Genomic DNA, 26,906 nt, shown 5'->3' with positions numbered 1-26,906 from the left:
ATTCTAGCTTAGCTAATTGGTTTCATATGAATATGATGAGTGTTTGAATTCAAAGGATGTATAAATATCTGAAACCTTTAAGAATACCAAAAACCATTTCAAACCAAATCATTACATCACTCTATGTGGATCACACATAGTAGAGGTGAAAAAAACCGGTTCAGGACCTAACCCGACGGTTCCTACCTGGCATTGGACCCAACCCTGCCCTACCCGTGGGACGAACCGGGCTTTGGGTTTCTCCATAACTATACCCGGAACCGGAACCGACCCGGTCCTGGTGGAACCGGACCGGTGAAAACCCGACCATACCCTACCCGAAACCCGAAAAAAAACCCGGTCAAAGTCGCGGTCAAATACCCGACTATACACAAAAACTGGTTCCCATCCGGACCCTATTTTGATTTTTGTTGACCATACTGGAAACTGGTTCCTACCCGATTCTGATTCCTGAAAATACCCGGTTCGTGCACTTCTAACCATAGAGATTAGAATTAAGATTAGAGGGAAAAAGATACGGCCTTTTCTTTCTTTTCTAGAAATAGAAGGTCAAAAAAAAGGTGAAAACATTAGCAATTCACGTGTCATTTCATAAAAGATTTGTATATGTCACTTTATAGAAATCATTCACCTTTTGTTTCACAAAAATAAGTTTGGTATTTAAACAATTCAAAAAAAATTATTAAAAAAAACATGTTATGTTTAAAAAAAATCACTCAAATATTAGTATTCAAAATCTGACTATTAATTAAATTAATAGAAATAAATGATAATGATGATAAATTAATTATGATGATGATGTATGAGTGTATCTGCAATGATTTTAAGGAAAATTCCAAAATATATTTGGTACCCTATGAAAAAGGTAACTTCAGAATGAATCAAGGCCTCATGATATGAGGGCAAGCAAATACTAAGAGATCCATGGCTTGTGTACCTTTCTACCTTCATCTCTATTATAGGCTACACACCCATCCCTACCAAATTTAATGCTAAAAGTACGAAAAGCCAACTATTCGATCTTAAAACTAATCACGAAAAAACAAAATTGCCAATTCGTCAAACGAACGCAAACATAAAACAAAATCAAACAATTAATTTGTCACTACACGTGTACGGGCTATTGTGATCGAAAAGTTAAGAATACAACTATGTTAGACGTAACATATTACAATAGATGTTTTATTATACAAAATCGAACAATTATTTTGTCACTAACACGTGTACGGGCAATTGTAATCGAAAAGTTATGAATACAGCTATGTTAGACATAAGACGTTACAATAGATTTATTATCAATATCTATACATATATGTCGTGTTAAACTTACTTTCACAATCATAGATGTTATGATTTCATTTCTTGTCTTAAAATAATGTAAAGAGTGGGGGCAATTGGGTCTTTTACACATAATTATAATTGGTATCTTTTTTTGATATAAAAGGGGATATATAGTTGGAACTTGGAACTACCTTAACAAAGCAAGTGAACTCAACTTCACTTTGGTCTCCTCTCTCCCTCATCTTGACTCCTTTTCTTGGTAAGTAAAGAGTTTATGATATTCATACAACACCATGTCTTAGGGTACAATATAATCAACTTCTTTTAATATTGTTGAACTACTCTGTCTTAAACAACTTAAAGAATATGTTAAATAACAAGAATAGGACACCGCCACACTCATGTTCATATAAACATGAACCTTTCATATACATAATATATATATATATATATATATATATACACAAACACTCTTTCAAGTGCAAATAGTCTTTCATTAAAGTTTCTTTTAATTTGGTCATTTTAAAAGAAGTAGACACTTTCTTTATCTTATTGTGTTTTATATATGTCATTGACATGTTATTATTGATCACCAACATAGGAAAAGCATGGAGAAACAAAATTCTAATTTAGGTTTATGGAGAACACAATCCGACCAACTAGCTCAAATGTTAAGTGAAACCTCTGGCGGTGGAGAAAATGGTGGCACCCCTAGCGGTGGGACCCCTAGCGTCGGGTCCCATTCAAGAAAGTCTAGCAGACAAATGGTGCTCGCGTCACCAGGACGAAGTGGTGGTGGTGGCACACACATTAGAAAGACAAGAAGTGATCAAATGAAATTTGAACTAGATGAGGTTGGTAGTGGGGCCGCTTTAAGCCGAGCTTCGAGTGCGAGCTTAGGGTTTTCGTTCTCGTTCACGGGATTCACTATGCCTCCTGATGATACTGCTGATTCAAGAACTTTTAGTGGTGATGATATTCGTAAGTTTTTTTTTCTATCTTTTTTATTAATCATATAACTTTACATTATGAGAAAACATGCATGACGTGACTAGAAAGTAATGTGAATGTGTGATATTGTACTTGGCCACTTGTCCTTGACATAAAGTGTATGATTTAAAACACCAATCGATTTTAGTGGCTTAAAATACAAGCAATTAAAGCCATGCCACATGTCCTTGACATAAGGTGGTGACATGGTCAAATTAGTTGTTTTCCCTTGACTAAACCTTGTGGATAAACGTCCAGAGCGTTTTCATGTCAAGTAGGCATGTTAACGTCACACACCACCCCGCTTCTTGGTTTGGGAGAGGGGGGGGGGGGGGGGGGGTTGTTCATTATTAATGTGTTAACGTTTTGAATGATATAAGTGGAATTCATCCTCAAATGCATAAATCAAAGTTTTTTTTTTTTTTTTAATTTCTAGTTAGCCCACAATACATTAAGGATTGCTTAGTTAGTGTTTTCCTGTCTATGTGACGTTTTAACTAGTAGTCTCCCACAACACATGAACTTATGACCGAAAAACAATTAGTTTGGTTTCAAGCTATTTTATCGTTTGAACCAGTGAAGCCATCGGTTCAAATGCCAGCCTGGTTCAAAAGATTGCGTTAAGGGCAGGGTTACTCATCGTAGTAGGAAGAAAATGAAGATAACCTTGCAATTGTCTAATTCACATGGTCCCATATTATCAAACTTTTTGGCCGGCAAAAGAATAAAAAGGCAGCTAAAAGTGACTTAACGATTAATATTGTTATTTTCTTAATTTTCTAGATAGATTTGTTATTTTTATTTTATTTTATTTTATTTTTGTTATTAGTAATAAGATTAACTAATGAATTTAAATCAAAATACCAATAAAAGGTTAGCTATATATGAGTTTTTAAATTGATTCCATAATAAATGTCTTTAGACCTATAAAATACATTTTTACTTTTCAACCCCGTAGAGAATTGTACTAAACGTGCCATGATATCCTCTCTTATTAGTTGTTGTGTCACGACCTTCAATTTGTCATATAAGTAATACTAGGTTATAAACCCGTGAATTTCACGGGATTGGCTAAAAAAAATTGAATTAACAAAAATCAATTATCCTTAGCATATATTGACAAGAAGAAATCATCAAATAAGGATCAAATAGCACATAAGTAAAAGCTAATATACATAAATAAAAACCAAATGATAACATGCATAAGTGACATAAGTAATGAGATCTATAGCCAATTCTCTCAATAATTCAAGAATCCTTTCTCATACAATTTTCAAGTTTGGCAAAGTATAAAATGAGGATGCCCAATAATCACTTAGAGATTGCAATGCAAAAAAAATATAAAGTTTACTGTCAGGATCATTCATTCATACACGTTTAAAACATACATCCCCAAAACAAAGGCATTAAACATTGTCAAAATAAATATCAACCTGAAAGACCAAAATAAGTAGTAAAAAATTAAATTAAAAAAATGTTCACCAAAATTATAATTTGGCATGTTCACTAAAAATAGTATCTTAGGCTTGTTTGCTAAAGTCCTACATACACCATAACAAATTACCCCAATCAATGGCACAAATTTAAACCAGTTGAATATTATAAAAACAATAGCGTACTAAAAATGATTATTTTGATCCATTTAATAATAATAATAACATGTTTGACCTGTTTACTAAAACGACAATTTTTGACTCGTTTTTAAATTTAAATTTTGACCCGTAAACTAAAATTAAATACCAGAACTTCATTCGCATCATTATTACAACAAAACTAATCGCGACAGTTGATTAGTTAATTCTCATAACAAATGTTTTCAAAACTGATCATGATCCACTATTGGAACCGATTTCAATAATAGGATAATGTTAAAACTAATTTAAACAAAATAGATTAATACTTTATAAATTTGTCGTGAATATCAATATGAAAAAATATGATGTTTTAATAAAGAATATATTAGGTTTAAACTAATAACTGAATTAGTAATTGAGATTTCTGAAAGGAAAAACAAAAATAAAATCTGGTCCAGTCATCAGTTTTGAGCTAAAGCTTTATATTTGATCCGCTTAAGCTTTTAGCACAACCCAAGTCCACCAATTTAGATTATTACTTAAATGGTTATATCATAATGCTGAGAATTAATTGGTATGGAAGAGAAACCTTGAGGTAATTATGTAACACTTATCTTGGTTCGAAATAAGCGACTATACAGATTGTGAAATCGATTAGGAGATCTGCAGAAACAGAATCAAATAGATACCAACATTACAATTTGACCATTAGTCAAATTCCAAAACCTGGCTATGACCTATACAACTTAAAGCATCCATAAAAGGTTTAAGAGCATCTTTAGAAAGCTATGCAGAGTTGTTCCTAAGTTGATTATGGTCCCACCATGGTTGTTGATAATGTGAAAAGAGATAGGTCAATGGACACTATTTGACCATTGACAAAAGTAATCGCCAATTCACATTATAATGTGGCCTAAAAACATGCAAATATGCAATTTTATATTATTCGAAGCTATCTATTCAATTAAATTACAAATAATGCCACTATAACCAAAAGAAAACTTACTTTGATTTGTTAAGTAGAGTATAGATCATATGTCAGCTCCATTATTTGACAAGTAACCAAACTACCCCAATATCACTTCCAATAAGACAATGAGAGAATGCATCAAGAGCAGTTCCTTATGCAGAAAGTTGTGAAGTTACCGACAACCCATTTTGACCTAATCCAAAGATCTTGTTCACGCCTCACTCAGATGTAGTCAAAGCCCCGTTTTGAGACGTGCTACAGTTGTTGCATAAATCAGTACAATACCAAATTAACAACATTTACTTTCTTCAATTAATGTTATAAAGTTGTAACACTTGTTAATGATTAATAACTAACTCACCCAAATACAACATTAGCTGAGGTCGGACCAGCACCAATTATGTTTGAATGAATAACATGCACATACTAACCAGAAGTCCCACTACCACTGCCACATCTTAACTTGAAACCGCACCGGTTGTTTGAACACCTCAGATCAGATGATTGGGACGATTGATAGCATCATTGGAATCTGTTAAATAAAAAATATGTACACATTTGTTTCATATCAAATTCCATTGTATTTTGTTTAATTATAAGAAATAATAACTTAATAGGTATACTTGCAGACTGCTTAAATTAGGGAATTTCATGCATCAATTTGTACATAATAATCCTTTGGGGGTGATCCTAATTGGACTTTCGTATAATAAAGGCTACAAGCGTAAGTGAAAAATTTAAGTCTTATCTGAACCAAAGTATATTCCGCTTGTTAACCTTTTATTTGAGAACAATACTAAATACTAAACACAATGTTACTACGCATATCCGAAGTATACGATAATTAGATAAAACTATACAACCAATCTTAGAAATCTATTCAGAATGTAAAACAATAATCAGAATTCTGAACAACCAACTACAAAAACCGATGAAATCCGAAACACGTACCTACGATAACCTCGTCAGAACCACCCATGTTTGATCTCCCGGAGCCAATGCTTGATTAGATTCGTTGCCACCGGTGATGGTTTTTGCGAGTAAACCTAGGCTTAAGGATCAATTATGCCACTGAAGCATCCTTCGGTTAGTAGATAAACACTGAATTGTGGACTACCGGTGGTGGATTTGGGGTGGTCGATTGAAGGAGAAAGGGGGTCGATTGGTTTGAGGAGAAGAAACTGATAGTGCATGTACTGGAATCATGGAAGAAACCATCTTACGACTGCACAACTTCAATTATCAAAATTAACAGTAAAATACTTGAAGGAGAGAGTTCCACGTGTTCACATAATAGAATGTTAAAATAACATGGAGACTTGTTGTGAGAATAACACCTGTCCAAATAAACATTGTTTTATTATAATAGTAGATTATATTCTTTTAACACTAATCAATAAAAGAAAAACCTTTTAATTCAATATTTTTAAAGAGTACAATAAAAAGTTATAAAAAATTCATCCCATAAATAATTATCACTAGGATTTAGGGCCCCGCGCATTGTGACGGGACCTTTAAGTTGAACAAAAAAACATAAGTACAACTACAAACTCGTTGCAAGTCAACGCGAAACCAGACTGTATAAAGTTACGAAATCAAAACTAAACCAAAGAAATAAGTCCGTCAATACCGAAATACAACAAATTATATCATATATAGAACCAAAATAACCTGCACGTTACATTTGTGAGCTAACACAAATTCAGTTAGTGTCAGCGATACCAACACAAATTTATAAACATAAATTAGTAAGTCAAAAAATATATTTGAAGACGAAGTATCAAACGATGAAACGCGAATATAAAACCATGCGACGATTGGATATTATTTAATCATAAAAAAAGTTTTGTTCGTCGTAAAGACGAACTATAAAAAATAAGAAAGCAAGGTTTAAGAAAATTGTTTAACCAACCGACAAATAAAACATGTAAAGTCGACACTTGCCCGAATTTAGTATTTAAAAATATATTTGTTAAATATTTTAATTAGTTTAAACAAAAAGTAAAATAAAAGAAATGAAAACCATCATTTCTTATTAACGTAATATATAACGTGCTAAACGTGAGAAACACACACACACATATATAATATTACGTTTAGTTATTAACGTAATATTTACAAAGATATATTATTTGTATATATATATATATATTTGATTCTACTTGTGTCAAATATATTTTGCGTTTAGTTATTTCTTATTTCTTTTAGTTTATCGATTTTAGCACGTTAATCTAATCTAACTATACTAATAAAAGAAAATAATAAGGATGATGTGGCACTTCCACATTCATTCCGGCCTAATCTCTCTTCTCATTTATCCTACATATTCATCTAATCTAAGTATCTAACTATCTAATATAACTATACTAATAAAAGAAAATAATGAGGATGATGTGGCAATCCCGCATTCATTCTTGACATAATCTCTCTTTTCATTCATCCTACCTATCCATGGGTTATGAAACAAAACCATATTGGCAAATGGGTTATAATTTCCTTTTCAATTATCTAATCTTACATCTCATTTATCCTAACTATCTATTGGTCATTGGTCAAAATAATTTTGGCAAATGGGTTATAATTTCATTTATAATTCTCTAATTTCTCATCTTATTTATCTTACCTATCCATAGGTCATGGGAAAAACAATTTTGAGAAATGGGTTAAAATTTTTCTTCAATTTTTTAATCTTTCATCTCATTATCATAGTTATCCATGGGTAATTGGTCAAAACAATTTTTGCAAATGTTGTATGTAAAAAAATCGAATTTGTAAATTTGAGATTCTGAACTTCTTATTATTTGTACTATATATATTATCTTCTTTTTACCTATAATTTTGTTATTTCTTTCAGATAATGGATATTTTTATTATTTAACAAATCCCGTGTAATGCACGGTTTCAAAAGCTAGTATATATATATATATACTAGTTTGATCCTCCCGTGTTACGGGAGTTTATTTAGAGTTTTGTTTTTAATCGTTTTGCTATTTTATGATGATTTATTTTTTTACGTAGTTTTGTTTTAATTCAATACACATATATTAGTTTGTTATTATATTTTTTAACGTTTGAGTTTTATCAATTGAGATGTTTAAGTTTTTTAGATTTTTAACGAACAAACATAAACAAACACGAGCATGTTGATTTTTTTAAATGTACAAACATGAACACAAATATTTGTCTAATGAAAAAAGAGGCGTTGATGTAGTTGACGATGGTGGGTAGTATATTAAGTTAACCGACGATGGAGATGATAGACCAGCAACAAAGAACATGTAAAGCATATAAATTAAATTAGGTTTTGATAATGAAAGTGTTTATCAATAAATGAGATTATATAATCCATTTGAGAGCTATTAGAGTTTGGTAAGACACATAACCCGTGAAATTATTCTTTGATACTTAAGGGATTATTGCACAAGTAAATGAGATGCTATAACCCGTTTAAGGGTTATCCGGGTTTGGTGAGACTAATGACCCGTGAAAATTATTGTTTGCTTATGAAATTGTTTTACAAATAAATGAGATGTTATAACCCATTTAAAGACTATCCGGGTTTGGTGAGACCCATACCTGCGAATTCGGGTCAAATGCATGAGAAACTTCAATTTATAAATTAAGCAATCAGGTGGCTCTAGAAAATGGAGGGAACAACCTGAGAGCGACACATAGGATTTTATGATGGTCAATTATATGGATAGTTAGATTTGTAAGACCCCGTTACCGGTAGCCCTACTTTGGTATTGGATTTACTCATAAACACAGTTCTTACAAATCAGAGTTAATTAAAACTTTTCGCGGAATATAAAATATCAACCATTCGTTACAAAACATTAAATCTTTTCTTTAATACCATAACACAAACATTATATTTAAAACATCTTTACGTCTATCTTCAGATGCCAGCCGTTCAATCCATTCCATGTTCCGTCCTCATGCTAACTCTATAATCAGCTCACCTGCGCGCATACTAAAAGTAAGCTACGCTGAGTGAGTTCTAGTTAATCAAGCAACTTATCATACAACCACTACATGCAATATATACGTATCCGAAGACACGTAGTCTACTATCTGACCTGCTCACCTTACCACTTAACCTCATATTTATCCCTACCACTTAACCACTTTAATAACGAATTAACGTTATGCCACCTTGCCACTTTAATAACGAATTAACGTTATGCCACTTTGCCACTTTAATAACGTATAACGTTATGCCACTTTGCCACTTTAATAACGAAGTCACGTATAGGCTCACCCTACCACGTACTACCGTCATGCCACTAACACTCCTACGAGGCTCTTGTCACTTCTAACACACTCTACCTCTACTTGTCTACAACACACTTCATATCATTACATCATTTACAAAATAAACAAGTCACATCATAGCATACATACACACTAACAACCTCTTGGGAATCACTATCCTTGGCGATACGTGCAATATCCAAAGATCATTCACGCACCTACAAGCATTATATAATAACTACCTCGTATGACTTCTATAGCATACACTTACCACTTAAGGTAAGTGTATTCACACTTCACATCGAGTATGCACACAGCCCCGAAAACATAACAAGGACATGGGGCTAGAAACTCATCTGATCTCAGCTACTTCTTCTGCTAATGGTTGTCCTTCTCTTCAGCTGTGCGCGACTAACTGTATACAATTATACGAATCAATTAACTATCACTACTCATATCGTCCTTCTACTTTAATTATTACCCACAACGAACGGGGGTCCGGGGGCAGCGCCCCTGGCAGCGGGGTTCTAGGGGCGGCAACCCCTAGCAGGGTCCAAGGGGCAGAGCCCCTGGCTGGGGTCGAGCTGCCAGGTCAGCTTGGAAAAATTTTATTTACATTATCTGTCTTATCACATTTTCCACTACGATTTTAAATTATTATTTAATCCGCCCACTTGTTTGCTATAACGAATTAAGTCTAATTCGTTATTATAACATTGTCTAATTCGTTATCAAAACACCGCCTAGTTCGTTATCTTGACTTAGCGAACTCAGTGGGCTAATTCGTTATCTTGCCATGACGAATGGACGAGTAACGAATCAGCTAACATGGTCTGATTCGCTATCCTCATTCGTCATTTCTCCTTAACGAATCACTTAGCGAGCTGCTTCTAGTTCGTCCTCCTATCTTAACGAATTGCCATAACGAACTGGCTACCCTCCCGTTAACAAATCACCGCTAATTCGTTAGAATTCCGTAACGAATTAGGGTTAGGGTTTTGTCAGACGTCAGACGTCACATCTGATGTGACACAACCTCCGGCGCCGCCGTTGCCGGAAAAACGTGAATCTCGCCGGAAAAGCGAGATCTAACTCGTTTGGCCACCGTTTTCACCGTTTTTCGTCTCGTTCGATCCAGATCTAAGCTAGGGTGATCCCTAAGCTCATCTTAGGTTCGGTTTATACCCGATTCCACCCGGATCTCGTGACTTCAACGGTTTAACGGTGTCGGCTCGTTGTTTCGTGAATAAATCTAACGGGTTTGTATCTCTACAATATCATACTATCATTACCTCGGGTTGATGCTCGGTTTCTTCTTCTATTTCGGCTAGAGAGAAAGTAGGATGAGAGAGAGCTAAGTGTGTGTTTTGTGTGGTGTATGGAATATGTGAAATGAAAGGGATTAAAGGGTGATTTAAGGCTTAAATATTATGGATCGTGGGCTTGAGCCCATGGTCCATCTTCCTTCCTTATTAACCCAAGTCCATAACCCATGTACATTACCTAACACTAGCCCGACCCATGCTAACTCCTACTCTATTTATTATTTCTCCGCTAACCCGAGTAAACTTTCTCATCAAAAATAAATAGTATAATTAATATTAGTTTAGAAATTTCGGGATGTTATAAGATTAGATATAAGTAATATATTTGTCGTGATAGTAGTACAAATACAATACTAGTACAACTATAAGTCTATAACAACTTGCTGCTTGCATTACTTGAACAGGCCCATGTATACTTTGATGTCTACAGAAATGGGCCCCTAATCCCTATTATCTAGAAAGTGGGCCATTATATGCATCAAATTGGATCAAAAATTTGATCCTTTTACTCTCTCTCTCTCTCTCTCCATTTTGCGTGGGCCCACTTTTAATTATTAAACTCAAAACCAAACCGGGAAAACAAAGTTTCTTTATAAACATGTCCAATTACACAATTTTGAAGGGTGATTAAACATGCATAAGATACAAGTTATTATCTTTACAATAACTAAATTGATTACTTTTTCTTTACAATTATTTTTATCTTTACAAGGTTAAAACCACATAAAGACAATAATTGACATGGATTTGATAATTAATAACAAAATTATGCTAGAATTTAAAATTTTACAACATCATTTGGTAGCACATATATGACTTTAATATGCTTCTAACAGTTGAAGACATCGAAGCCGGCTCGCGTAGGAAGTTTCAAACCGAACCCACCTTGCCGGTATTTTTAAAGGTATCAAATTCTATAAGTTAACATGTTTACCATTTACTAAACCATCTCAAACCCGTGTTTGCAAACAGATTAATTTCTCATTTGGACACGAAAGGCTGTCGGTTTATCTATGAGATCAACACGACCCAATTATTAAATAGGTTTAGTCTTGTACATAGTCTCATATACCATGATATTTGTGTACGAGGCTAGTTTAAACCAATATAAACTAATAACAAATGGTTTCAATCGCGCGTTTTGGTTATTATAAGTCGTATCATCATTTATATAATATATTTACTTGTTTTTATATGATATGTACTTATGTAGTTTAAGGAAGTGTCATACAAGATAGTAATAAAAGGAATTACATCAACAGTAGAGAAGGATATATTGAATGGGATAAGTGGTGCAGTGAATCCCGGGGAAGTTTTGGCGTTAATGGGGCCCTCAGGAAGCGGAAAAACGACACTTCTAAGCTTACTCGGAGGCAGGCTAACCGATCCTGATCCCGAGGGTTCAATCACTTACAATGACCAGCCATACTCTAAGCTCTTAAAGAGCAGGTCTGTGTTCTTTTGGATGTTATTACCTTGTTTAAAGTTGTAATAATACAAGTATGTTTTATTATTTGAAAAAAAAATCTTATTATTTATTGTTTGAGGGCACTATTTTAAATTATATATAGACAACTAATTAAAATCTAACATCATGTCAAGTTGTCAACAGGGAAAATAAGTATTTATGTCACCCTTGAATAAATGACTCCTAATTATAGTTGTGACACTCATAGTGTTACAATGAGAATCAGTTTTGAAACGCGAAAGATGAATACATTAAATTAGTAAAATGTGTATGCAGGATCGGGTTTGTGACTCAAGACGATGTCCTATTTCCTCATCTAACCGTCAAGGAAACATTAACATACGCGGCTCTCTTACGACTACCAAAGACATTAACCAAACAAAAAAAAGAAAAACGAGCATCGGATGTAATTCGTGAACTTGGATTAGAAAGGTAAAGTTTTCTAAATGTTATAGGTTTCTGTAAATAATTATAACCACACCAAAGTATCTCCATGTCTGTTAAGTAGTAAGATATAAAATTATGAACTATGAGTGAAGTATATCCATATAAGTTTATAGTTTCATAGTACCTAAGTTAGAGATTAACCTAGTACCTTAACAGATGTCAAGGTACCATGATAGGCGGCTCGTTTGTTCGGGGAGTTTCGGGTGGAGAGAGAAAATGTGTTTGTATCGGACTCGAAATAATAATCAACCCGTCTCTCTTGTTCGTTGATGAACCTACATCTGGCTTAGACTCAACAACTGCTTTGAGGATTATTGAACTGATACAAGACATAGCTAAGGTATGCTTGTGTGGGTCAAAACGGGCCGGGTCAGGTTAGGCCAACCCACAAACAAACACTTCTAAACCTATTTGTAACGGGTTATAATTAATGGGTTAAACACGCCGTTAATGGTGGGTGGGTTGGCCTTATAAAAATATATATTTTTTATTTTCATATTCTAGTTTTAACGGGTTGACCTGTCAACCTATTTAATTAAACAGGTTAAACAAGTCAACTCGAACACCATCAGTTTTTAAATGAGTTAGACATGACAACCCAAAACTTGGTTTTTTATATTACTTGATTCGTTTAAGATGAAACGCAATCCGAAAAGACTAAGAAAAAACTCGATATAATTTTAAATCCTTAATCACATGATCTCTATTATTTTATTATTGATTACAGACAGAAAAGACAGTGATTACAACCATCCATCAGCCATCGAGTCGACTTTTCCACAAATTCGACAAACTAATCCTACTTGGCAAAGGAAATTTGTTGTATTTTGGGAAAGCATCAGAAGCTATGGTATATTTTTCATCAATAGGATGCTCTTCATTAATTGCCATGAATCCCGCCGAGTTTTTGTTAGACCTTGCAAACGGGAACATGAATGAAGTTTCTGTTCCCCCAGAGTTAGAGGACTTGGTATGAGATTCACAAAGAGAAACACAAAGCGGGAAACCAACACCGTCAGTTGTACATGATGTAAGTTATATATCAATCAACATGCAGCATCTTGCATACTAGAGTGCAGCATGGTGTGGCTGCACTTACAATGCAGCATGGTGTGGCTGCACTTACAATGCAGCATGCTGCATGATGCAGTGCAGCTACACCATGCTGCACTGTAGCATGTTGTACGCACTACCGTGCAACATGATATTATGCAGCATGCTGCATGCTACATATCAAAATTTTGAAAATCATTTTTTTATAAATATTTCGGGTTTCGTATTACAGTATTTGGTGGAGGCCTACGAGACACGAGTGGCTGAAGAAACAAAAAAGGAGCTTATGATTCCTGTACCACTTGACGGCGATATAAAGTCAAATGTTCAGTCAATGAAGCGGCAATGGGGAGCTAGCTGGGGAGAACAATATTCTATATTGTTTCGGAGAGGACTTAAAGAAAGAAAACATGATTATTTCTGTTGGTTAAGAATCACACAAGTTCTTGTGACCGCGGTTATTTTGGGACTTTTATGGTGGCAATCACAAGTTCATAGCCCCAAAGAACTCGATAATCAAGTACAAGACATTTTCCAATTTAAAAAATATATAAACATAATTAAAATCTTTATTATTTATTTTGTGTTTGTATCTTGCAGGCAGGATTGTTGTTCTTCATTGCTGTGTTTTGGGCGTTTTTTCCAGTATTTACCGCAATTTTCACATTCCCTCAAGAACGAGCGATGTTAAACAAAGAAAGAGCAGCTGATATGTACAGATTAAGTGCATATTTTATGGCGAGAACAACAAGTGATCTTCCACTTGATTTGTTTCTCCCAATGCTTTTTCTCCTTGTAGTTTATTTCATGGCGGGCTTAAGGCTAACCGCTGAGTCGTTTTTCCTAACCATGGTTATTGTCTTCATTGTTGCAGCTCAGGTATATCATTTTTCCTAACCATGGTTACCTTAACTTCAAATATGAATTACTTAAAGGTTCGAATCCAGCTTTCACTGGTTAGTTGTATTGGATATGATCCATTGGTTAGTAGGATATTGGTGCAATTTCAAAAGAAAAGCTAGAATTTGAGATGAAACTCCTCAAACTTATATCACAAACATTCTGGTTTGGAGAAACCGGAATCAGATCTTCTGCGGCATCCTTTAATTAAAATCTGTTGACGCTTTGAAGTTATAGCCAGATCAAAGTTTGGTGTGCATGCGGATCACAGTTCTGACTCGCGGGTCGCGGTTATAAACGAGTTTTTCCTTCGCACGTGTATAAACTTTCTTGGACATTTTATACTTTGTAAAATTTGCTTTTTATCAAGCGCGGTGCAGACAAGCGGACTCCGTGGATCTAACAAGTTAGAGGCGCGGCTCCTCGGCGGAGGTGGTGGGTGATCCTTAACGGTGTGCATGCATGGAAGCGGAGACTTGATCTCCGATGGCGCGTATGCATGGCAGCCGAATCTTGATCCTTGGTAGTGCGCATGCATGGCGGCGGAGTGGTGACTCGTGGGCACACATGCATGGTGGCGAAGTGATGACTCGCGGCTGCGCGCATGATGTATGAAGGCGTAGTGCACTATCAGCAGCGGCGCGCAAGCATGTCGGTGGAGTGCAACATGTGCATGGCGCGCATGCATGGCGGCGGATTGTTCATCTGCGGAAGCGCACGCATGGCGGTGCAGAGTTGATCAGCGGGACACACATGCATGACCGGTGACGCGATGATCCTTAGCTCGCAGGCATGGTGACGTATTGTTGAAACCCATCGGCGCACATGAACGGTGGTCGGGTGCTTACCTGCGGAACTTGCAGGTGACCCGCCTTGGTCAGAGTTTGTTATGTCGGAGCACGGCGCCCATGAATGGTGTCGTCTTTCAAGCTCATGTTGTACTATTTTTGACCCGCATGGGGTCGTCTTCCAACCCACATGGGGTTTTGATCCGCGGTGCGCATGCATGGCGGCGGAGCGGTTACTCGCGGGCGCGCATGCATTGAGGCAGAGTCTTCTGTGTAAAACCGAAGGCATGGAGTCGTCTTCCGACCCGCATGGTGGTTTCCGCGGGCGCGCATGCATGGCGACGGAATGATGACTCGTGGGCGCACATGCATGGTGGCGAAGTGATGACTCGCGGCTGCGCGCATGATGTATGAAGGCGTAGTGCACTATCAGCAGCGGCGCGCAAGCATGGTAGAGGGTTGCGTGCACATGCATGGCGTTGGAGTCTTCTTCATAAAACCAAAAGCATGGAGTCGTCATTCGAACTCACATGGTGGTTTCCGCGGGCGCGCGTGCATGGTGGCGGAATGGTGATCCAAGGTCGCATATGCATGACGGCAGAGTGGTGATCCGCGGGCGCGCATGCATAGCGGCAGAAAGTTAAGCGCGCATGCATGTCGGGAGTTGAGCGCGCATGCATGGCGAAGAGTTGAGCGCGCATGCATGGCGGGAGTTGAGCGCGCATGCATGGCGAAGAGTCGTGCGCATGAATGGCAGCGTATTGAGGACCCGCGGATGCGCATACATGGCAGCAGAATGCTGATTCGCGGCGCGCATGCATGGCGGCATACTAAGGACCCGCGGATGCGCATACATGGCAGCAGAATGCTGATTCACGGCGCGCAAGCATGGCAGCGTAGTGAGGATTCGCGGGTGCGCATGCATGGCAGCGGAATGTTGATTCGCGGGCGTGCATATGTATACGACGGAGTTTTGATCTTAGGTGGCGTGCATGCATAGCGATAGAATGGTGATCCTCGGCAGTGCGCATGAATGGCGGCGGAGTAGTGATTCGTAGGCGCGCATGCATGGCGGAGGAGTCTTCTGCGTAAAACCAAGGGCACGACCGACATGGTGGTTTCCGCGGGCGCTCATGCATGGCGACGGAGTGATGACTCGCGGGCGCGCAAGCATGGCGGCGGAGTGGTGACTCGCGGGAGCGCATGCATGACGGGAGTCTTCTTTGCAAAACAAAGAAATGGAGTCGTCTTCCGACCCACACAGTGGTTTCTGCGGGCGCGCATGATGACGGCGGAGTATATTGATGGCTATTATTTTGAGGCTGTACACAGCCTGTCATTCTCCCAGAAGATGCCTTCCCACATGAGTCAAAGATATGCAAATATGATGGTACCCACTACAAAAAGAGTTGTACCTGTGTATTTCTTTTTTACACCCAATTTTTGCTTTGTGACTATAGATCTAGAACTTATTCCAGCATTGAACACTGAAAAATCAGATCTGGATCCGGCACCCATTGCGTATGAACGCAGATCTAGAGAGACAAACAAGAATATCGAACGTAACTGTTGCTCAAACGGAATCAGATCTGAAGGAATTAGAACCAGATCTAACCTCCGTCACTCTAGAAACACAGATCAGGCATGAAACGGGGAAGATTGAGGTGTGGTTCGTTACCGTCCCACGGATGGCGCCAATGAAGAAACATGAAATGAATCTGACCTGATCCATGATGATGTTCCTCAATGTTCGAGATAAAACGAACCACGACTTCATCTTCTTCTCCGGTAGCTTGAGATCTGCCATGGAAATACGGGGGTGTGGAGGTGACTGCTAAGAAATCTCGAGGATCTCTTGTTTACAGACACAAAAATGGTTATGGTGGTGGCTCTTATTGAGAACCTCAACCCTTAATAAGGAGGTGGAGACCTCCTTATATAGGGAGCCTCATGGCCACCATCATGGTACCCTAATGGGCCTAGCCCAGTTAGGGTTACCTCCACAAAACCCCCTCAGCCCAATAATATTGTATTAGTCCATATAATAAAATAAGCCAGACATAATAAATTAAGGTCGTAAGCCGGGTTTAGTACCATACCCCTACAATAGTCAATAGTGTCATAGTGCCTCCGATGAAGGTTAACGACTTTACTGTCTCCCTAGTCACCAATCATGTGTTAACTATTTTCTTTTCCATTCAAACTCGGTAGAGAAACACCATTACAAACATTTCACTAACTTGGAAACTCAGTAGAGACACTGTGATAAATGTCTCACTAACTCGCTAATGATCATTTTGTTCTCTTTTGAGGTAGAGATGATTAGGATTTAGGACTGCTTCCTTTTATATTATATTTCAGAAGAGATCATAAAGATCACAAAAGGTGTTTCCAGGGGCGGATGTAGTTAGTAACCAGAGGGTAGCATTCGCTACCCCTCAACTTTTCGTCGGTAATGCAATTTTTTTATTTTTTTTGTGGTTTTCGTCTTCGCTACACCTGAAAAAATATAGCGTTACCCCCTCTTTGTTTAAATAAGCCCAACCAAGTAAAAAGTTAAAATATTTAAAGCCCAACGAAAGTTTAAAGCCCAGCCAAATTAAAGCCGAAACTAAATAAAACAATTGTTCGTTGTTCCCTTATGCTTGGGTGCTTGGTTTAGGCCGGACATCAACATTCAACAAAACAAAGTTTCATTTAATCATTGTCCACCCCACGTTGCCTCGACCCCTGTTTCCCTCATCCAGTTAATGGACTTCCACGTTGCAGTCGAGTAGCCGACGACCGGTGATCCCTCAGTTCCTCTTCCATTGTTTGACTTCTACTTGTTCAATTTAGGTATTCTTATACTTTTATCTAAATTGTAATTGTTTAATTTGTTTATATAAATCGTTTGTTTGGAATTGTTATGGCCTATTGAATATTCGAATGTTCCTCTTCCATTGTTCGACTGTTACTTGTTCAATTTAGGTATTCTTCTACTTTTATCTAAAATATTAATTGTTTAATTTGTTTACATAAATCGTTAGTTTGGAATTGTTATGGGCTAAATATTTGAATGATTGATTATATTGTATTAGATATTTGAATAATCAAAATTGGAATTGATTAGGGATTTTATGATTTATATGTAAATTAGAATTGATTATGGACTTATGGTTTAAGTTTTGTTTTTTAAAAAATTAGGGAGCTTGGAAGATGAAATAACAAAGTCTTATTTGTCCCTTAAAATTTTTTTTATAGAAAATGATGATATCGATCCAACATCAAGTTCAAAAAATAACTATCATATGAAATACGGTAAAAAGAATTTGATTATTGTATACAATACGGTAAAAAATATCCGTTTACATTGTATGAAATTTGATAAAAAAATTATTTTTAACGTTTGCGCTGAGATTTTCGTCTAAATCCGTTACTGAGTGTTCCAGAAAGTAAATTAAAGCACTTGATACGATTTGAAGTTTTTGCTCTTTTCTTGCTGGCTTAACAATATTCATCAGTTATAATTTTTTTAAGATAGGAAAATTAAAAAAAAAACCAAAAACGGGTCATCAATGGTTTAAAAGCTAACTCAATCATAGATAAATCATTCACTAAAAACAATTTAAAAATAGGACACGAAAATGATATTTAAATAAAGAGATGGATTTTGTTAAAAAGCATGCATGTCGGTGAAATTGGTGCTAGGTATGGTGTCATGAGCATCATGCATGTCCTTTTTTTTCTTTACAAACTAGAATCCTAGATTGACACGAAGTATATTTATCTTTACAAAAAGTGAAAAAGAATAATAATACTAATAATATTTTTTTGGGATTTTCACGTTCATAATTATTATTTTTTAGGTGACCTACCAATTAAAAGGTAAGGGTTTAAAGCTTAATACAAAAAGAGAAAATATGAAAATGAATTACAATTCGTTTATAATTTTGAGTTTTATTATAACTTTGGTGAAACGGTTTGTATTGGGAAGTATTTGATAATAACACATTTTAATTTTGCAAATTGATATTAGAGAAATTAAAATATATATGTATAAACCTTATAATCATCGTGTGTGTATATATATATATATATATATATATGATGATGATGATAATGATGATGATTACATTAAATTTCATATGGAACAGTTAATTCACACATCTTTTCAACTACTCTAAGGTGGTGTTTGTTTTTCATTAAAAGCACTTCCTCACCTCTTTTTTTTGCGTCGCGCAGACTACGCTCAGACGTTGTGCTCTGTAGTGTGTTTTTTTTAGTAGACATTTCATTTAAAAATGTTTGCGCATTCTTTTCTCCTAGAAGACTTGCACCTATGACTTCTAACCTCTTCTCCTCCTCTTCTTCTTTTTTTATTCATCAGACATAACAAAAAAAAACATATCCTCTCCAACCCCAGCCTTCTCCTTTTCCTCTCTAACCCTAGCTCACCTCCTCCAGAATCGTTGCTGCTGCCGACGGCCTCTACTCCTCCACCTGAACCGCCGACGGCCTCTCTCTCTCTCTCTCTCCAACAAACAGCCGCCACCAGCCTCATATCGCGGATTACCGAGAACAATTATCAACTGTTGAAGTTTTGATCCAAGTGTGTCCTTCGTTAATCAATTTAAGGAACGATTCAGGAGAGACGTTTTTGCATAAGGCGGTAACAGGTTTTCAGACACCTACTTTTAGGAGACTCAAATGCCAGATTGCTCTTATGAAACGGTTAGTCGGGTCGAAGGTGCTTGGAATTGAAGAAATGATTAATGCTACGGATAATGAAGGAAGAACACCTCTTCATTTAGCTATAACTGGTTCAATACCAGTTTTAAGATTTATAAACGTGTTGTTTGATTAGTGTTAAAATTGTACAGTTATTACTAGTTTGTTGTTGAATAAAGTTTGTAGTTTGTTGTAATTGTTAAAATTTGTTGTTAATTTCTTCAAATTGTTATTAGTTTGTAGAAAGTTTAGGTTTGATAAATTATTGTTCTTAGTTAGCAGTCTGCAGACGTTAAAAACCTAACAGTCTTCTTGTTACAGACTGCAGAGGTTTGGTCCACCTCTTCTAATACAGATGTTTGCCGATGTGGTCCGCAGAATATAGACATTTTATCTCTAAAATAACAAACAACACCTAAATCCACACCACTTTTTATCATGAAACTTGACCACTTGGTGTTAGTCTTTCCAGGGTACGAGCTAGCCCTTTTGTTAACGACCACGTCACATAACTCATGTACATAAATTAACACAAGGCAATGGTAAACGTAATATTATTATAATGATATGGAAATAAAATTTAACTTTGTAAACATAGCATTATTTTTATAAGCTAAGAAAACTGGAAAAATAAGTGATGGTAAATAAACATATATACATACTAAGACTTATGATTAACTTAACATAAACAAAATTTATTAGAGCATAGAGATTGCGTTGGAGTTCAAATAAACTATCAATCCCCCTACATAAAATATACAAATGTGAGTGAGTGATACCTAGTAAGGCTATGTGTGGTGCTGATGTGGCAGCAAATGGTCATGTAGAACGCCCCACCCTTATCTCCAGACCACTAGTAAAATCGTCTGATTGAAACTGCACGGGGCATTCTTCATTTTGGCCAATCAACACCTTTCTCTTGATTTTTTATGGTTTGGCAATAGGTTAAAGAAAATTTCAATCTCTTAATTAGATTAGTGTAAACTCAATTTGTTGTAATCTGATGTAATTGTGTTTGGTTGTTTAGCCTCTTTTTGAGGCCTTTTTCTATGAAAGTATATTTTTGGGAAAAAAAAGGGGTAAAATATCGAAGTATAAAAGAAAAATATGTATCTTCCGAATGGAATAAAACTATTATTAGCAAAATTGACTCTATAAGTCAAAATAACGCTTGAGATTTGGTTGAATTACCTAAAAGTGTTCATAACTTAAGTAAATCCTAATTAAAACGTTAAAACACTAAGAACCATGGTTGATTGTTAAAAGTTATATTTAAGAGGGAATAAATCATCAAAAAATCTTCTTACATCTATTACAAAAGTTTTCTTTGAGGATCATCACCGTTCAAGTAGCTTATAATAGTTAAGAGACACGCTAGATGAACATTAAAGCAACTTTCCCTAACAACTTAGATATTTACATGTTCATAAAACAACCTGAAGTTCTAAATTGAAGGTCAAAATCAATAAAATCCATGTATGTGTTGATACAAACATCATAATGTGATGAAATCTTAATAAAATTATTTTCATTTAGAACCAAGTGGATTATTGTGCATACCTCAAGATAAGTGGGAGAAACTAAAACAAACTTGTCATGACATTCTTTTGCAAGTATATGTTACATAAGTCAAAACATTGTTAATAAATACTTTGATATGATAGATCTCAGATATATATTTTACGATACGAGATAGATATCGTAACATTATGATATAAACACAAAGAGATGTTAGTTTTGTTCCATAAATTAAAAATAAAAATGCATGAATTTAAGCTCGTAATTACTTATCTGTCTGTATATTAATAATTTTTTTGAAAGATAGATGAGCATGTTTTTAAAGAAAAACCAATGTCATATGTAACATTAAAAGACCTTGTGCTATTTACTTTATTTTATTTTTGGTTATTCTAAATCTGTATTTCATTTCTTTCAAACTTTCAAAGTAAATAATTCAAATTATCCAATGACACGTATGATTTTGATGGGACGTAAAGGTTGAAATGAAGCACACCAATATTCTCTTTTAGTCATAGGTTCATAAATATGAACATATAAATGGGATAATTCCTGAAATGATTCAAAACAAGAGAGATAAAAAAAATGATCTTAAATGGGTTTACATATCCAAACTAGTCCATGAAATATGTACTAACCAGATGTTTTGGGAAAATAAATAACGGGGTTTTTAATCCAATCAAAAGGTGATATGTGTAAATGTTCTGACACACCAGACGAGATATTTAAAAATCTCGTCTGTTCCGAGCATATTTTTAACTAAATTCACTTTTTATAAAACAGTCTACCAAGACTGTTTTTTAATGTTTCTTATCTGGTCAGTCCATATTTTTTTTTCTTGAGATTTGGGCTATTTTAATTTCGTCTTGGTAGACACATTTTGATTGAATTTGTACCAAGGAGTTCATATTCTCAAGTTTTCTTTTTATAAGTTTTAAGAGTTTTAATATCGTCTCGACCGATAGGATTTTTAGTGTCCGTCTTGACCGACAATGTTTTTGATTATTCCGTCTACTCTGACTATATTTTTAATTAAGTTTATGTGACCCCACTTTCCTAAATTAAAATATTAATTAAAGAAATAAGTATTGATCTTCTTCCATATTCTTCATGTTCTTCCATTTTATCTTCAAACTTCTGTATTTATCTTGTTAGTCTTCAATTAGGTTTCATGGAATTTGATAATATTGTAGTGTGTTATGGTGGTAAATGGCAAAACAATGATGATGGAAGCTGTAAATACGTTCCAACAAACTGTAAACGGGAGGTGTGAATCTTGATTCAAACATCAACCATTCGAAGTTGTTGGGTTTACTTGAGAATATGAACTCCTTGGTAAGAACCCAAAAACCCAGGACCCAAATCCGCAACCTCGACTTGATCTCCTCTCTTATACTTCATTTTGTATGAAATGTTAATGATGGATGATGGATCGGATACAAGATAAACAAGAAGAAGATATAGGAATAATATTATGGGATTTGAACATAACAGATAAGAAATTTGAGAATATGAACTCCTTGGTACAAATTCAATCAAAATACACGAAATTAAAAAAGCCCAAATCTCAAGAAAAAAAAATATGGACTGACTAGATAAGAAACATTAATAAATAGTCTTGGTAGACTGTTTTATAAAAAGTGAATTTAGTTAAAAATATGGTCGGAACAGACGAGATTTTTAAAAATCTCGTCTGGTATGTCAGAACCTTTACACATGTCACCTTTTGATTGGATTAAAAATCGTGTCGTTTATTTTCCCAAAGCGTATGGTCAGTACATATTTCATGGGTTAGTTTGGGAATGTGGACCCATTTAGGATCATTTTTTTTTTCTCTCTCTTGTTTTGGATCATTTTGGGAATTATCCCGCATATAAATACATATTTTATATAAATTCAAATACTGTTTGATTTTTGAAAAAACTAAAATTCGAGATATTTAATGATCACTATAATAAAACTGTAGAGTATAACTAGAACACAATTCGGCTTTTTGTTTGCTTCGTATCTTCAAAACTTTTGCAAAAAGATAGTATGCATAATTGCATATCATGTGAATCAAATGAACACTTTTCAAGTGACCAAAAGAGTGCAAACAGATTGATAGATATATGCATAGCAAATGCAACTCATACAAGTGTGCGTACGGTGTACCAACCATCACGATACATGTTTGCGATTATAACGCGTCTTCTTCTGATAAACACGCTTTTCAAAAGTGATACCCGCACTCCTCGATCGATTAATCAATAAGAAACAAAATAAGACAGACTGGTATGATTGAAATGAAATGACATACACTGAAGTCAAATTTCATTGTCACATTACCTAACACTAAAGACATCTATAATGAAAACAAAAAAGTTTGAAAAAAAAGAAAAGAAGATTACAAACTTTTTGAATATATGAATTTCAATTATAAGAGGAAAAATTATATGAAAAGTCAAAAATTACTATTCTACCTTTAACCGAAGGCTTAGGTTCCTCCCAAACTCGCCATCTTGCATCATATCCACGAATTCACCATAATCTATCCGCCCGTCCTGAAACCATATAAAGAAAACAAGCTTGTAAGAGAACTAGACTATTTGACTCCTTTAACTTAAAAGGGTTGACATGGGTTATATTTTATCTCTAAACTTTAAAAACCTGGCTAGAAATGGAACGAGTTGAAAGTGACCCGAAATGAATATATAAAGGGTGTATAAACCGAACCAAAAACCAAAATTGTGGTTTTTGAGCATTGGAAACCTTTCGGGTTTGCGATTTGGCCTTGGAAGTTTTTGGTTGGAAAAAACGGACCCAAAATAATTAATATGAACTTAAATCTTTTTGATAACGAATAATTAATTATTAATAGTACATTTTCTTTACATACTTTGTTATACATATGGGCTAAAATATTTGGGTTACACTATTTATTAATTTTTTGTGAAGTACATAAAATTCAAAATAAAAAGTGAAAATCCATAAGTTCGGTTTGGTTAAGTCTTTGAGTTTTAATTACATGCAAAACCGAAACCGAACCAAATGTTTGTTTTTATGAAAACCAAAAACCAAACTGTCGGCTTTCGGTTGGGGGTTCAATAATTTAGGTTTGGGTTTTTTGATTACGGGTCGTTTTTATTATTCTCTGCACACCTCTAGAATATATACATTAATGCATTGTAAAATTCAAGAATAATAGGCCAAAAGATGCTTGAAAATGATGTGATTAGAGAGGGAAAAATGTACATTGTCTTTATCAATGTCCCGCATAAGTTCATCAAGATGTAGTTCACCCAAACCGAATTTGTCAAAAGCGGATTGGAGTTCGTCTGCAGTGATGTAACCGCTGCCATCTTTGTCAAAATATGAAAAGGCAGCATACATATGATCTTCTTGACTAATTTTATTTACGTGAAGCATTGCTGCAACAAATTCTCCATAATCTATAGTACCACTGTTGTCAATATCTGCCTGAAATATTAGTAATTAAATAAAATAATGTAAGCATAGTATGTACTATGTGTGCTTTAAAAGTGAAAATATTATTGAAAATAATAAAGTGTAAATAAAAGGGTAGTAGCATATAGGCCTGTAAATGAACCGTTCGACGAGCAGTTCGTTTATTTAATAAACGAACAAACATGAACAAAACTTTCTGTTCATTTAGTTAACTGAACGAACATCAATACATGTTCTGTTCATTCATTTAGGTTCGTGAATGTTCATTTATGTAAATTCATTAATTTACGTTTGTTAGTTTAGATTTGTTAACATATTCATTTAACTTCTTAGGCCCATTACAATTTAGTTTACTTGTATGAAATTATTATATCACCCATCACATATTTTAGGCACAACATATTGATGTTTAGTTGGTATTCACTCACGTTTAGTTGGTATTCACTCAGTTACGTCCTATTATGTCCGTTCACCTATGTTCATTTATGTTTGTGTTCAATCACGCTCATCTATACTACTAACAAACGAACACGAACAAGTTGATTTTCTTAATCAACGAACATGAACGTGCCTCGTTTGTGTCTGTTCGGTTCGCTTACAGGCCTTCACTAGCATATAATATTTAGAAGTGTTTTTACTTTTTAATAATGTAATAACTAGAAAAATTACCGCTTCCATTAGAGGAGTAATTTCCGAATCTTTTAAGTCGGCACCAACTTTCTCTAATCCTTTTTTGAGCTCTTCTAATGTGATTTGACCACTGCCATCAGTATCTATCATTTTAAACATATTTTTAAGTCCACCAATTTCCTCTTCAGACAGATTCTCAGCAATAACCTGAAATCAGACAACAGGGTGTTGAAAGTTATTATACATAACATGATTTAAAAAAAATTAAAACTCACTCTGATAGCTATCTTTTTTATTTTATTCATTGCGGAAAACTGTTTCAAACGAGAAAGAACAGCAGGATCAAGAGGCTTATCCGGAGCCACACCATCAGCTTGAACCCAAGGATGACCTACAATGATGGTAACAAAAGAAAATTATATTCCATAAAAAAATAATTATAAAGAGCATGTCCAGGAAAAAAGAAAAAGATAAATTATGTTTGAACAATAAACAGACAGTATCTGAACACAACTCGTATGACTCGTATCACTATTATTATTAGGAACGAAAACCACACTTTGAAATGACTCCTAAAAACCATATTTATACTAGCACATGACCCAAACCTATCCTAACTCAAACTCATAATAATAAGCAACAAAATAATATACAAACCACTAACCATTATTTCTAACTCTTAACAAGTATCTCCTAACACATGAACAATAAAATAGAATAAAGACTTCTCTTTATCTCATATCTTTTCCTTGGCTTATCTCAATGACAAACTTTCATATGTGAACAAAAACAACTTTCAACTTCTTGGTTCACTAATTCAGCCCCTTATCAAGATATATTACTCCTATCAAATTGACCTGCTACCCAACCTGTCTTATCAATTTGTCTCACTACACAACCCCTTATCAAAGTTCATGAATAGTTTATGCATTATTTTTGTTACCCACTTGTTTATTTTTTTCTTTTTCTTAATGTTATCCATATTTTGCTGTATCAAGTTTAGAGTGCCTTAAGTTCTAGTTTCAAACTTGTAAAGTGCCTGGAGATAGAACTATATTAGATTCAAGGGTCTTAGTTATGTTATTCTTAGCATTTCATATTGGGACTGGTATGTGTCTATTCTAATTCCGTACCTAGTGTTGTAGAAATCGCTAGATGCTACTCGGGTTGTAAGGGTAGAAACTAGCGATTAGTCAGGATTAGAGGGACTACTCGAATTTGATATTATATGTAATTTTTCAAATATACATATAAATTTTCAATTTTGACCAATTTTGATAAAATAGCGATTAATCGGCAACTAGTCCTTGGGATACCAACTAGCGATTAATCGGGGATTAATCAGTGCCTAAGCGGGATTTTTACAACCATGTTTGTACCTATGCATCTTAGTTTCAATATGTAATTTCTTTTACACAAGTGGTTCCTTAAGCATGGCATTTTTATCAATTAGTTCATACAAATTAAAGCATGATTATATGCATGCCTTCAGATCCACTTGTTGAAAAACCACATCAAATTTTTGAAAAGGGATATGGTTATAATTATTAC

At 35.1% G+C, this 26,906-nt stretch overlaps 1 pseudogene across 1 annotated transcript; it reads left to right on the top strand.

Annotated features, from left to right (window-relative positions):
* Positions 1-327: 327 nt before the first annotated feature.
* LOC143598821 (ABC transporter G family member 22-like) lies at positions 328-14,473 on the top strand (annotated as a pseudogene). The gene is made up of 10 exons (XR_013147187.1): positions 328-1,540; positions 1,883-2,262; positions 11,231-11,298; positions 11,608-11,843; positions 12,139-12,294; positions 12,466-12,649; positions 13,037-13,339; positions 13,595-13,882; positions 13,963-14,241; positions 14,354-14,473. The product of XR_013147187.1 is annotated as an ABC transporter G family member 22-like (transcript).
* The last annotated feature ends 12,433 nt before the right edge of the window (positions 14,474-26,906 follow it).

This window comes from Bidens hawaiensis, unplaced genomic scaffold (genome assembly GCF_021521415.1).
Source record: "Bidens hawaiensis isolate Kalapana, Puna unplaced genomic scaffold, B.hawaiensis_p1.1 tig00050867_1, whole genome shotgun sequence".
NCBI lineage: Eukaryota > Viridiplantae > Streptophyta > Magnoliopsida > Asterales > Asteraceae > Bidens > Bidens hawaiensis.
The sequence above is the reverse complement of the archived record's forward strand: the minus strand, read 5'-3'. Positions and strand labels throughout refer to the sequence as shown.